At 37.1% G+C, this 15604-nt stretch overlaps 1 long non-coding RNA gene and 2 pseudogenes across 2 annotated transcripts; all 3 read right to left on the bottom strand.

Moving 5' to 3' along the window:
- Positions 1 to 6410: 6410 nt before the first annotated feature.
- On the bottom strand, positions 6411 to 9204 carry LOC139191364 (uncharacterized). 2 transcript variants are annotated; one of them, XR_011575387.1, is made up of 5 exons: positions 8927 to 9204; positions 8568 to 8840; positions 8098 to 8175; positions 7680 to 7866; positions 6411 to 6490 (listed from the first exon to the last, which is right to left on the bottom strand). It is a non-coding gene; the product is annotated as an uncharacterized lncRNA (long non-coding RNA). The 2 variants fall into 2 exon arrangements; XR_011575386.1 differs by lacking the exon at positions 6411 to 6490 and having other exon boundaries at positions 7616 to 7866.
- A 1084-nt stretch (positions 9205 to 10288) lies between these two features.
- On the bottom strand, positions 10289 to 12327 carry LOC114821042 (F-box/kelch-repeat protein At3g06240-like; annotated as a pseudogene).
- A 1379-nt stretch (positions 12328 to 13706) lies between these two features.
- LOC114821234 (uncharacterized) lies at positions 13707 to 14665 on the bottom strand (annotated as a pseudogene).
- Between the last annotated feature and the right edge of the window lie 939 nt (positions 14666 to 15604).

Below are 15604 nucleotides of genomic sequence, written 5' to 3'. Positions count from 1 at the left end.
GATGCCATGCTGGAACCAAAGCGTTATCTCCTATTTATTTTAACAGGACTCGGCAATAAAGGACACTACCTCTAATAATTCCAATGCAAGTTCAAATCTTGATCCATCCACCAAGCGTGTCCAGGTGCATGAAAATCAATTTCACTTGTGCTATGACTCTGAAAACTTTATCTTTATTTCTCTGCCAATGCCCATGCCTTATCACATCAACCAAAGGACTTTTTCATCTTGAAAATCTGACCTTGACATGCAATCCTAGTCAAAGATTCAACCTCAAAATCCACATGTCCCTTTTGTAGCAACCTAATGTAGTTTATTTGATTGGATGCTTGACACCTCGCCAAGGATATTCGGTGGTGCTCCTTGATCTCAATTCGCACTCTCCAGGACTATCCTAATATTTTTCAAGATAATTACTACAATAACCCAATAGTAATTTCTAGAAAAATATGAAATCCAACGGTCTAGAACCCAATCATTCAACGGCCTTGTTCGAGCCGATAGTGTAAAATCGGGTCCAAACAATAGCGTATGTACATGTACCAAACGAGAGGTGAACCAAACTCGATGATAAAAGTAAGAAGTTCATCTTCATTGGCTATGACTCAAATTCAAAAGGCTATAAGCTGTATAATCCGAACAATGGGAAAACGATGATCAGTCAAGACGTGATGTTTGATGAAGAAGGAGAATGGGATTTTGGCTCTCATGCAAGTGATCTCAGCTTCTTTCCTCAATTTGAAGAAGAGAATGAACAAGGGATGATGGAGCAAGCAAGAAAGGTTCAACAAGAATCCACTACTCCACCAACCTCACCAATATCAAGCAATCATGGCAATTCACTAGCATCAACATCGTCAAGTGGGAGTCTAAATGAAAGAGAAGTACCACGCACAAGAAATATACGAAATATTTATGAGGTAGCTAAAAGACTTGATAATCCTACACTTTTCTGTCTCTTTGCTGATTGTGAACCAGTTGACTCCCAAGAAGCAGTGCAAGATACTAAGTGAAGGAAAGTAATGGATGAAGAAAATAAAAGCAATCCAGAAAAATGATACATGGGAACTCGCTACTTTTCCGAAATGACACAAAGCCATCGGAGTCAAGTGGGTGTACAAGACAGAAAAATGCCAACGGTGAGGTCGAAAGATACAAGGCAAAACTAGTGGCAAACGACTATAGTCAAAGAGCCGAAATCGATGAGGTATTTGCACCCGTTGCTCATTTGGAAACAATATGATTACTAATTTTATTGGCAGCTCAAAACAAATGGAAGATTCAACAAATGGATGTGAAGTTCGCTTTCCTAAATGGAGTCCTTGAAGAACAAGTCTACATTCAGTAACCATCAGGCTATGAAATCAAAGGGCATGAAGACAAGGTTCTAAAGCTGAAGAAATCCCTCAATGGGTTAAAACAAACGCCAAGAGCATGGAATAGTCGCATCAACAAGTACTTCCAGGAGAACAACTTCACCAAGTGCCCTCATGAACATGCTCTTTACGTCAAAGTCAAAGATGTAGATATTTTGATTATGTGCTTATATGTGGATGATCTAATCTTTATCGGAAGTAATCCAAGCATTTTTTAAGAGTTCAAGAGAGTGATGACCAAAGAATTCGAGATGACTGACATCGAGTTGATGGCATACTACCTAGGCATTGAAGTCAAGTAGAACGAAGAAGGTATTTTCATCTCCCAAGAAAGCTACACAAAGAAGATACTGAAAAAGTTCAAAATAGACAACTGTAAGCCCATAAGCACGCCAGTGGAGTGCAGAGTCAAACTAACCAAGCATGACAAAGAAGAAAGCGTAGATCCAACATTTTTCAAGAGTCTAATTGGAAGCTTGCGCTACTTGACTTGCATAAGACCAGACATTCTCTATGTTGTCGGATTAGTCAGTCGTTACATGGAGAATCCCACAACTACACATTTGAAGACCGCCAAAAGAATTCTTCAATACCTTAAAGATACTATTAACTTTGGCTTGTTCTATTCAAGTTCTGATAACTACAAACTTGTTGGATATAGCGCCAATGATTGGGTAGGAGATTCTGATGATAGAAGAAGCACTACTGGATTTGTGTTCTTCATGGAAGACACTGCATTCACATGGATGTCGATTGTCACACTATCTACCTATGAAGCTGAATACGTAGTTGCTACCACATGCGTCTGTGAAGCAATTTGGCTGAGAAACTTGCTGAAAGAATTAAGCATGCCACAAGAAGAACCAACAAAGATCTATGTTGACAACAAGTTTGCAATAGCTTTAGCAAAGAATTTGGTATTCCAAGATAGGAACAAGCACATAGATACCCGTTATCACTACATAAGAGAAGTGCATTGCAAGAAATGATGTGCAAGTGGAATATGTGAAGTCTCAAGACCAAGTCGTCGACATATTCACTAAGCCACTCAAACAAGAAGACTTTGTCATACTGAGGGATTCAATCGGCGTCACAAAACAAGATTAAGGGGGGATGTTGAATTGTAATCTTGTTTATGGCCCAAGAAAAATGGTCCAGCCCAAAGCAAATGCATGCATGTGCTAGACAATTCTAGCAATACACTATGTCGGTGGCACTATGCTAGAAAACTCTAGAAATATTAGGAATGCATATTGCAAGTTGTAAAATTGTGTGGACATTAGGCAAAGCCTAAGTCGGTGTGCATTAGCTACAAAGATCTAGCAATAAGGTAAGTTGGCAAACCTTGCCTATAAATAGGTGAGGTGCTAAGCTATGTAATGAAGTAAAAAAGAGAGCAAGAAGTGAGAAAAAGAATGAAGAACTGTGAGAGTATTTGAGTGTTTTCTCTTGTATTAGTTTATTGTGAGAATTAAAATTTTGTGTAATACTTTGAGTGTTATTTCTTTCTTTTTCCTATCAATTCTGCTGCATTACATTCTTCTTTGTAAGATAAACATCTCCAAAGTAATGAAGTCTTTTTAAGCCCAACAGTTGGACCTATCGCCTTCAAAGCAGGACTGATTTTAAAGTTTGCAGGAACTTTATTATTGACTACCTGAAATATCTCGTCATCGATTTCCAAATTATTGGAACTGAAAAGCTTCAAGAAGAATGCCACAATTATTTTCATCCAACACCCCTTTGAACCCATTAATCTTCGCATGGAAATTAGCATGCTTATGGAAAAAGGAAGTTTTCCGATCTCCATAGCTTAGACTATTAACTCTCGATCGTTGTTGCCAATTAATTTCTTCTTGTTCCAGATACTCGTCAATTTCATTGGCAAGCAGTTGCCGCTCCAAATAATTATCTTCCGTGGGTAAAGAGAGTTGAAGTTCCTCCAACTTTTGCCAAGCCCCCTGAATTTTTTGTCTTGGATTCCCAAATTTCTCTCTTGACCAATTCCTTAACGCACCAGCATACTTCGTAATATTGGTCATAGGTTGAACTCCATCTCTCCAGACCCTTTAGTACAATCTCACGGCATTCATCCGCGTTAGCCCAATTTTGCTCAAAAAGGAACCTACGCGGTCCGGTTGATTTCAATAGTCTCCATTTATTTCATCATCCTCAATAAGGATAGGTAAATGATCAGAAACTTCAGACACCAAATGATAGGTAGAAAACCCACCCCAATGTTGAATGAGGCTTAAATTACCAAAACCCCGATCCACCCTCGCTTTAACATTTGCCTCTCCCTTGCGTCTATTATCCCACGTAAATTCATTACCAATAAAATCAAATTGATTTAATAGAAATGATTCTTGAAAAAAGCTTCAATTTGTGAGATCGGTCTCGTACGGAAACTACACACTTCATTAATATCCAAGACTTCATTGAAATCACCACAACATAACCATGCGCGGTTCATTACATTCACAATATAGAGTCTGTAGTAAATTCCAAGAGTGAAAACGATACGCTTAATTTGGATTACCATAGAAAACCGTGAACTGGAACGTATACCCGTCAACCAAACGCACCATGACGTCAATATGGCTAGTATATGACAATCGAAAAGCCACATTTATTCCAGCCCTCCATAGAAGGCATAAACCACCTCCTTGCCCGACACGGGGTACACACAATACTCCTTGCATACCCAATTGAAATTTTAACCTACCCATTTGATTCGCATTCATCCTAGTTTCAGAGAGGAAGATAAAGAATGGCTTATTGTCCTGAAGTAAAAACTTCAGGTCTCGGAATGTCCGTCGGTTGCCAAGCCCACGAACATTCCAGCTGAGGACTAACATTGGGACTTGGGAAACCCCTCAAGGCTGGTCTTCTCCGCCTGGTCACACTCCATACTTGGTAACACTCTTCGTTTATTATCACCTCGCACCACAAAAGGAATTATTTCAGTAGACATAACGTTCTCCTCACCTAACTTTCTCTTCCCCACACCCACCATTTGAACCCCGGAAATCAGAATAGTTAGTGGGTGTTGAGTTTTCCTTGGTCTACCACGCCCTCTTCCTCTACCCTTCCCTAAGGATGTGCCAGTACTGCGTTTAACAAGAGGCACCGGAGTTGTAGAGATTGCACTCAGACAGATACACGTAGGTTGTATAGACTTCCACCTCAGTACAGAGTGGTGAATAATCACCATAATAATTAGGGTAGTGCGGGAGACCAAAATTTTAAATTAAATTTTGTACACTCAATGATAAGGTTGTTGATGGCTGGATTATTACTGTAGGTATTGATTAACATGCTTATTTTCTCTTGGTGACACATAATTTGGCTTACAATTTATTTAAAATTTTAATCTCTCTAACATTATCTTAATTATTAACTTCTAATGATTACCACCACCTCACCCTTGAGAGAAAATTTCCAGCCAATTCTACTTAAAAATTTCACTTCAAGCGCTATAGCTCAATGTGTATGGTTACGCACATTGACAAAGTAACTGAAGGCCTGACAAATCAATCTAATATACATTGCTACAAACTTGCACACCATATTATAATTTATAATGAAGTGTTAATTATAGCTAGGCTTCAATTATATTTTCATAGTAAAAAGCCTCACATTGAAATGTGAATATTTTTTTTTCTTCCTAACCGAAATTTATCAAATATAGCCAAAAACTAACTCCTAATTTCAAAAATGTCACTTTTTATAAAATCTTTCAAATATATCCAAAATTTCACTTAAATAGACACAAATACCCAAAAATTTAACAATTAAATAAATTAAAGGTTTTTTAGCTATTGTCGCCTCAAGCTCCGGTCCAACTTCACCTTCTCTTCTACACTCCAACACAACCCTATCCCCTTCGACCCCCTCATCACCTACATTGAGTGCCGTCGCGGTTACCGCAAGTAAGAGCAGCGGAATTTCAATCATGCCTTCAATGCCTTTTTTCTTACTAATATCATTTTTAGTTTTAAATATAAAAATAGTTTTTAAAGTTAATCCACATGTCGTTATATGATTGTATTTGTGAGACCCACGTGGCGCCACATCATTACACTAACAGAGCAATTGACAGATTTTTCACGAAAAAACTAAAATGATTACGATGGACAAATTCAAAGGACTAAAATGATTCACGATAGACAAATTCAAGAACACTATTATTGATTATCATTAATTGTTAAACAGCAAATTAAGGAGTTATGTTAATGTCACGAATCATTTTGGCTAAAAAGCCTTTAATTTATTTTATTGTTAAATTTGAGGGTATTTGTGTATATTTAAATAGAATTTTGGATATATTTGAAAGATTTTATAAAAAAAATGACATTTTTTAAATGAAGGGTTAATTTTTTGCTATATTTGATAAATACTCCTTCACAAGCCTTATGATGCTATGGATTGACATGATTGTTGCAATGTACTAGCTAGATAAACCTTTTTAATATAACTACTCGTGAACAAGAGTAAATATTCATCAACAACACATCAATTTACTCTTAAAAAAATTCCTTTAAACAAAACTTTCAAAGTTTATCCACCCAAATGATTAACAACAAAAGCAATCTTAGTTTTAAAATAAAAAGTAAATAAAAGAACTACAACCTGTCTCTAAAATACAGCACTCAAAAGACATAACACAAGAGTGGTAACGGCCAATCCAAGCTTCGAAAAATAAATAGTCGGAGCACTGCTTGGAGTTGAGCTTGGATGAGAGTCTGAAGGTAATGATCCCTGAGGTGCCGGGTTTGGACTTGCCAGCGAACTCTGCGGTATAGGAAGGGTAACCTTGATATCCAGCTTTTGTCCCGCTTGACAATGGCCGGGAGCACCACAAAGAAAGTAATAGTGGTCGGGCCTTTTAAGAGTGATGGTGTCGGAACCAGAGGTATAAACTGCGATAGCAGCGGTAGTGTTGCAAGATTCAAAATCTTGTTTCGTAACTTGCATCAAGTTGTGGAATTGACTATTGTAAGCGAATATGAGAGTATCACCGACATGAAACTCTTTTGTTGAAGCCCACTTGTTGTAATCAACGAGACCCCTAGATGTCCACCCATCATAATCGCCAACTTTAAAAACATCACCTAAACAAACACCAGAAAGCACCATCATCATCACGAAGAAAATTAGTGCAATAGTGTTTTGCAGAGCCATGGCTAAAGAAATAGAAGAGGAAGGACAAATCGAGAGTGAAGGAAAGGAACTGAAATTTGTTTGAGTGAAAGACTTGACGCGACCTTGCATATATATAGATCAATGTGCTTTCTCCTAGTCCGGTTCGGAATAGGTTTCCAAATTGCAATTACTAGTAGTAGTAGTAGGAAATAATATATGTATGTTGTTTCGCAAATGGATGGCAGAATGAGTATACTAACAGGATTCAGTTTTTGACAAGAAAACAATCTACCAGTAGGATACTAGCTAGGATACGGAAGTATACATTTTTTCCAATAAAATAGATTTTTATTTAATTGTGGGAATGTCACGTCCGGCTCGCAAATAAGAAAAAATTAAAATTTATTTGTAACAAATCGAAGTATATAATAAATTGAGTATTAGGAATTGTAAATAAGATTTATGGATACACTGCAGATCATTGTACAACGAATTCTAGTCCACTAACTAGTTCACCGATGAAGCAGGCATTCGCCTAATAAGAATTAAAATATATAATATTTCACAAATTTATTGCACAAAACAAGGATTATAATTATTCAAATGAGATGTATGAATGTACTCTCATTCTCTTTTAATCCCACTAACTCATACTTAGGACACCAAGCATGCACGTCCAATACCATGCTTATACTACTTGTCTTCAAATACTATAGAATATGAGTTAGCACTAGTAGAAAAAAGCTCATCTACCACGGTGGATGTCCGTGATAAATTGCAAACTACCACGGACATCGTGCCCGTTAGTATTCTGGATGTGATAAAAAGTCTCTATTTCTACCACAGGCTATGCTCGTTGTCAAATGCAATGTAACCACGAATTGTGCTTGTGGTATATTGGAATCTAATACCACGTGTTTTGGCCATTGTGGATTACAAATTGATCACGGCTATTGCCCGTGGTATAAAATTTTCCGAAAATTAAAAAAAAAAATCAATAAACAAATATATATATATATATATAAAGATATTTATTTACAAGATTGCATATTTACTTTATAAAAATTCACATATTCAAATATTAAACTAAAAGCTAACAACAAAATGAGTAGTTATATTAAGAAAACCAAATCACTGAGTTATGCTACAGTAGTGTACCAAAACATGTAGACTTTGTTTCACTCTAAAACAAACTCAAGTCCTAGTTCCATCCTTGGTCCTCCAATGATATTCATCTTCTCTGCAATCCTTTCTTCAAGCCAATCACAATTCAAATTTGCAGGTGCCCAAACATAGTAGTTGATATTTGAATTATAAACCCTCATGAAGTAGAACCACCAACCACCTATGAGACAAACAAGGAAAAATATAAAGCTTAGAAATCAAAACTCAACACCTAAGGACATCATACACAAAACAATTCAAATTCACAAAGTCAATTAGACAAAAGGCAAGTAATCATGATCCAAGTGAGTACACGGTGCATGTCAAAAAAATACCTAAGACACCTGAAATTATAAGGACCAAAGAGTCAAGGAACATTGAAACTTCATTTAGCATTAGATATAGTACATACCAATACTTGTTCAACATCCGGCAAAGGAATCATCTTTAATTCTCCTTTTCCATATAACACTTAGGTAGTCAACTCGTCCTGTACGCCATGATAGAAATTTCATTTACTACAGTTCAAACAAGAGAGATAGCAATACCTTATGACCCAATTCTTCCAACCAAAACCTTTCTTTGATCCTGAAATTCAATGTGGCAGTATAACAAAACATAAAGAAACTTACACCACGCATAGCAGACTCTCGAGTTTGTTCTTTTACTCTTATAATTCAAACATAATTATGCAGGAACACTAAACTCCCATTATGCAATTTGTTTAAATCAATGCCCCAAAATTAATTTCATCACAATTCATTAGACAATGATAAATTAATCCCACCAATTTAGGAACCCAACAATTTTCTTCATCATTTCAACAAGTTACCATAACCAGAGACTTAAAACAATAAAATAAAAAAAATGAAGCTTAATTACCCCAAGTGAAAAGCAACCTATCTGAGGCAGCAGAGGCGGTGTGCTCGCGATCGCGAGCAATGTCCAACCACCACCAATTAGCCCCCGCCATGCACCTAAAAAGCTCCAGAGAGCTGCTTCGGGATCCTTAACTGCTGCTCCTTCCCATTCCGACCCGTCTGCTCGGACATGCAATATCCTCACATGTAAATCGCCCTTTTCGTCGGAATGCTCACCGGCCGGTTACGACCCAGAAGCTCATCAATGTCAATTTCCATAAATTTCCTTCACAATCTGAACCACAAAGTTGCAAGTCAACGAATTTGACAAAAAAATTAACAAATTTTAATCCAATTGAAGGAGAAAGTTGGGAGCTTTACAAAATGAGTTCTCTATTTGGTTACCGGGGAAATGGAATAGTGGTGAATTGGGATTTTATCGGCAGCCAAACAGAGGGGAGAGAGGGAGAGAGAGAGAGTAGCGGAGATACCTAAGGACTCAAGGTGGACGAGGAAGAAAGGAGAAAACTGAAAAATGATTGTTGTTGGTGAAATGTTAAGAGAGAGGAGAGTGATAGAGTTCAATTTAATTTCTCACGATTTGGGGAGGGGGAGTTGTGCGGTTACTAGCTGATGGGATGAGATAAACCAATAAATAAAATTTGAGAAGTGTACGGGAGTGCTGTGAAATTTTCAAATTTCAAAGATGTTAGAAATTTTGCAAAATTCTTGTCCCGCCTTCTCTAAATTTTTTAGTTAAGTGTGTGTGATTCCACCACATATTATGTCCGTGATGGATAACAAAAAAACGATGTGGGGGTTAACAATAATAACCACAAGCATTGTCCGTGGTGGTTTTAGTATATTTATTACGTGCAATTTTGCGCGTGGTCATTCATTGCTATTTTACAACAAGCTAAGATTTGTCCGTGATAATATATTGTTATTACTACGTGCTTATTATGCCCGTGGTAAATTTGTACTTTTTATAACGAGCTCATAAAGTCCGTGATAAAATTATCGTGGTAGATGAGTTGTTGTGTTGTAGTGTAGCACCCGTCTATCCCTTAATCACAAATTTTTTAATTTTATTCTCAACTTTCACTTGTTATATAGGCCATTCTCTCGACGCCCAAATATGTATTCAAGTCTTTCCTCCAATGTCTAGTGAATATATACAAATTTCAAATTATATTTCCAAGGCCTTCTTCGTCTTCTGAATACATTCACAACTCAACGCTTAACACAACTCATGCACCATATTTTTCTTGATTGTGCGAGTGTTTATGCATATGCAGTACAAAATGTCAATAGTCACATGCTATCTAATAATCATACAAATTTCAATACCGATCAAGCTATTATATATCAAAGTGACAATCGTACAAGCAAAAAAATGAACAATTCAAGAAGCCCAGCATATAACAAGAACAAGAAGAAAGCATTATCCTCAATCCTTAAACTGATACAATGCTTAATTATTCAACTCTTGAAACATAAAATCAACTCTTTTTCAGGGATTAAATAGAAACGTATGACAACCCAAGGAACCTGCAGACTCGAAAAACAGTGATCCTGTAGTAGCATTATCATTCTTATCAACTTCCGCGCAGCATATTAAACCATTGCTACTAATATCATTAGCTATTATCGGCGTCTTCTTGTAATGTATATTATATGCAATTCAAACGCAGCAGTAGCACACATGAGAAAGGGAATGTTTAGGCTACTAGCACTGATCCATTGAAGAAAACATGTCATTTGAACAAAATATCCTTATTGTACACATCAACAAAACGTCCTTATTGGCATGTAGAAACATTTGTTTTTTTTTTGTTTTTTGGGACAAACAATAGATAATCTACTCTAAATTCATCTAGAATATGGAGAGGGGTGAGGGTTTGAACACCGGACACAATGAGTTGAGAAAGAAGAATGTATTCACCATGGCAATCCACCACTTTCTATGTATGTAGAAACATCTGAGCCCTCAATTAAGCGTGTTGTCTCTCTTCACAGAATGTCAATTGTGTTGTCTCGCTTGACTGAAATAACACTATTCACATAAACAGAAGCTTGAATAAATCTTGGATTATCCACGCCACGAATAGAAACGTACTTACGTGTTTTTGTGCTTAAGTTGTAGGAGACTATATGCCCATTAGCGCTAACTATCAGAAGCTCGTCGCTCTTCCAAATTTTCAGTGGAATCAAATGTCCTGTAAAGTTCCAATGCTTAAGTGTTTTTATCCATGAACCTTTCACCTCCTCTATTATATAATAAAAGAGCAATGGAGTCATTCCATACTGCAAGACTCTTAAGCCACCCATTGATGTTACGGAAGTTATCTGGAAGGGGTATATTATGAAACACCTCCTCGCTCATATCGAATGAAAGGATGAATTCATTATCTTGTGGAACAGAAGCTGCATACCAGTAAAAAATTCCCTTGAAGTACATATCAAAGGAAGCCATCTAGAAGGCATTAACTTTGATATCGCACTCGATCACTCTCCAAGAATTAGTACCCAAGGTGTATACTGCTGCTTTTCTTCTAGGCGTGCATACTTCTTCTTCACTAGAAGGCCTAGGCAAAAAGTTGACAATTCTAACAACCTTGTACTGTTTAGTTTTGGAATCATAACCGAATCCCGTGGCATTGCTATACGTGATGATTTCTTCTCCTTTGTCAATACCTAAATGACGGCGAGGCCATGGAGGGTGAAGAAGACAAGACTCGGGAAGAAGCTTGAATTCCTTGATTGCTGGATTGCATAAAACAATAATGTCGTTGGGATATTGTAGACAGATGATCCCATCACAATGACCTAACATTTTTACGTTAAAAGGAAGTTTCCTCAACCAGAAGTTGTCAACGTCAACAGTTACAGCATGATGAACATCACCATCATTAATAACATCGTCGAAAAGATTAAGTAACGAAAATACATCCATCATATCTGGCGTCAGGTTGATTTTGTTGCGGATGAAGTTTTCCTCCTTGTCCTTTATGTTGGTGCCCTTGGGGACGGTAAGCTTGACAATGATGCTAGTGGAGGAGGCCAATTTGTTGTGTTTGGGATTGGAAAGGTGCTTCTCCACGAAGTTAGGGTTCTGGATCAGATCGCACCATGACCTACGGACGCACTTGAACCGCATCAAAGACTTAGGAGGCAATCTTGACAGAATTTCCACCACCATCTCTTCGGACAATTTGCACAGCCTTGCCATTTTTTTTTTTATCAATCCTCCTCCTCCTCCCCCTCCTACGTATTTCTTTTGTATGATTGTATCTGTAGGTTTTTTTCACCTACGCGTTCATCACATCACACACACACAAAAATCGATCTCATGTTGTTTACGAAGGGTTAACTTTATTAGGTAGGGATCGAATTGTTGTTCTTTAAGAAATTAAATTCAGGTAACTGGAGAGGAACAAGATGAAGGAAAATGTTCATACCTTGGAATTCGGGTTGTGTTAAGAGTCTGAGAGGAGAGAAGTTGAAAGTAAAACTTCAAAATCCACTCAGATTCCTCATCGGTCTTCGTGGTTGCGATCCTTTCGTTTGGATGAGGAATTTCAAATGTAATGCTAGGGACAACTGTAAATTCTCTTGTTTGGGAAAGATGTGTGAAATTTGTAATGTTTAGGTCATGAAATTTATTGGTTTTTTCACAGGCAGTTTTGATGGATATATTTATCGTGAATCCAATTGTTCACGACTAAGGTTGTCATGCACCGATATTGTCTCCACCTAACCATATAGACCCAATTCTCTAGATGGTATCAAACCCAATAGACCTCATGTGTAAAGTTTTATCTCAAAAAGTCTCAATACAATTAAAGTGTTGCAACTATATTTAAACCTTAGGTTATTATTGTACTTCTATGTTAAGACTCTTCAAATTCATCTTGACCTGTATCGAGCCAACCTTTTATGTTAGTGTTTTAATACTCCTATCTAAATGCAGTTAGTTTCCCTCGTAAATTCAGAATAGCCGTTATGCAAGAGCTGTCCTTTCCTCTTTTCGATTTAATCAAGAACTTTTGCCAACGAGATTTGAACTCAAGATATTCGAAAATGGTCGGCAACATTATGCAAGAATTAAGAGTTACCGCATCTGATCATTCATAAAAATAATTTATCACCAAGATAAACCCTAAATACCATACAAACAAACAAAATTCAAATAGCTTTACGCTTTCATCAACATCATGAATGTTAATTTTATGGATACAATCATTGAACAAATCACAGTCAAGAACCAAACAACATCCATGTTAAAGATGGCCAACAAAAGCACGAAAACCGTCTTAGGCCATCAAACTGGTAAGAAACTAAGAGAAGAGTCCTTTAACTCTATAACAAGGCTAATATCCAAACAGCACCATAGTATTAACCGGAAAAAGAAAAAGAAAAGTAATTATCCTGCCGTGAAACTCTTATCAACAATTAAACTGTGATAAAGCACTTCTGTTTATGAGGAACAGAAGAGTCCTTTAACTAGATAACAAGGTTTAATTCGTTTACTTCTAAAGACAAACGCGACTTTTCGCAACACATACATAGTTTTATGCAAACTAAAACAAAAGAGCGTATATGACAATACATAGATTCAAACTCACACCAACGTTCCACTTCATAAATATCGAGACCGGGTGCAAACACAGTCTACCTTAACACTATGGTACACAAACACATACAAAGACATGCATATGTGTGTCTCTGTATTTCTTTGAATAACTTGGTTCTTTGAAAATCAATTCAAAAAGTGAAACGACCCGAAGTAGGAAAACAGAACTATGGTCAGAAAAACAAAACTATTGTAATGGTCATTGGTTACAATGTTGCATACATTTTGATGTCAGTATATACGAAATGAATTGTTAATAAAGTTCAACTAAACAACTTATTTAACATACAAGGCAGAACTAGAATGACGACGATGACCACTTAAATTTAGCTCTCAAGAGAAAGCTCCAATTCCAGACTAGAACAGAACTCACAGAAGCTGACCACAAGAGAAAGCTAACAGCAGAAAGAAACAAATGGAGACTCAATTAAATTGCATTACCACAACTTCGGCATGATCGAACCATTAACATTACTTAGTTTGATTACTCATAACCATTGCCACATAATTCAGAAAAAAAAATAATTCAGTTCAATGTAGTGGCATTTTAAGCATCTTCAAGTGCACAAAATTGTTCACAGCTTAATTACTTAACAAAAAAGTTTGATTATTTTGGCCAATAATACATGAAAATTGATAACAACGAGTAAAATTCGTCCCTTTTTAGAGACCCAATGATGATTACAAAAGTAAATCTTAATTTTCATTAGAGAATTAGAACACTAATTAAACAACAACAATAACAAATCACAACCTAACAATAATGTTTGAAAAAAAAATTACTAAAATTTAGAACAAACCCATTAGGCAGTGAGTGGAGTCCTGAGTAGTGAACCCATCAATTGGTTTTCGGGTGCGGCATGGGGAATAACCCGGAACTAGTGCCTCTCAGCGGCTAAAAGCCCAAGAACTTCTGCAAATTGGTCTGAATACTGATCAAGCACAGAAAATACAAAAACGCCATTGAACAGTTAGTCGCATCCTCCCCTTGCAGCCCTCTGTGGCTCATCTTCATCACCAACCTAAAGGGCTTACAGGGTAACTTCGCCACCGCCTTCCCCTCGAACAACGAGTTAAGCAATCTGAAGACGACGAAGAGGACGAGGGCTACGACGGCGCCGGACTTGAACTTGAAGAGCGACAAATTGTGGCTTGATTCCTTGAGGCTGCTCTCAACGCGGTCGATCTTCTTGGTCTTGGACTTTTTGGTAATTTTGGTGGCGGAGGTGGAGTTGGTCTTCATGGTCTCGAGCTTCTTGAGCGCTTTGTCGATGGAGGAGTGAAGGGACTTGTAGGAGTTGGTGCGGTAGATGAAAACTCATGAGATCGCCTCGCAAATGACAGTGGTGCAGAAGGAGATGCCTTCCACCGTCAGGCTGTCCGAGTACTTGAGGCCGAAGAGGAAGGAGGCGGTGACCATCGGAAAATCGCCGAGAAAACGCAAAGAAAATTTGAATATTGGAGCGTTTGATCTGATTTGGTGGTGCGTAGATTTGTTTAGTTTAGATTGTGAGATGTAGTGGACTTTTTCTATGGGCCTAATTCTAATGTTGGTCTGGGGCCTTGCCTTGCGCCTTGAGCTTTTTTATATTTTTCTAATTGTTAAAAAATCTATTTTTACTGTCACCGCTAGTAGATGCTTGAACGTAACAAATCCTTAGTAAAAATGTTTCTTTCAAAATGCACTTCAAGTGCTTTCGGAACCTATAAATATTTTCACCTTAAGTACTTTCAGTCATTTTAAAACTATTTCCAAATGAGCCGTAATTTTATAAGATCCTTCCCGAACTAAATCTCAACGTTCTTCAATTGTTTTTGGTTGTAGGTTGTAAGACAACTTATAAAGATTTAACCTAGTGTCGAACGAAATGGTTAGGGGTGTGTATAGTAGTAGTATATAGAGTTATGAATACATGAATTTTGAGAGAGTTTAGTTGACTTTCATAAATTCATGTAGATTTTGGTTGAGCATATCTGTTTACTTTACAAGTTGGGCATAGCCCGACATCTATGCACCAACTTATTTGGGAGAGTGTTAACGTGAGCCTAACCCGTGTCTAGCAAAGTAATCTCTTGTAAATAGCATGTAGCCTTGTATATATATTGGCCTCCATAAGGAGAAGAATAACATACATAAATTTTCAAATATTTTAGCATAAATAAGACATGCTAAAAGGGTTACACTAAGGGGAGGGAGAATTCAGTTAAATTACACAATGGGTAGCCTAATTTGGTATCAAATTCGCCATCCACGATATTCGAACATAAGATCTCTCACTTCCAAATAAAGATGAATACCACCAGACCGAATTACCGAGTGGCTAGAAAGAATAAGTTAGATTGTGTAAAGAGAGACTTTGGATGCGGTCCCTAACTATGAATATTCTTTGATTGATACCTTGTTGGTTTTCAATTTTTTATCC

The sequence above is a fragment of the Malus domestica genome, chromosome 14, assembly GCF_042453785.1.
Source record: "Malus domestica chromosome 14, GDT2T_hap1".
In the NCBI taxonomy this organism is placed as follows: domain Eukaryota; kingdom Viridiplantae; phylum Streptophyta; class Magnoliopsida; order Rosales; family Rosaceae; genus Malus; species Malus domestica.
Note: the sequence above shows the minus strand (reverse complement) of the source record. Positions and strands in the feature narration are given on the sequence as shown.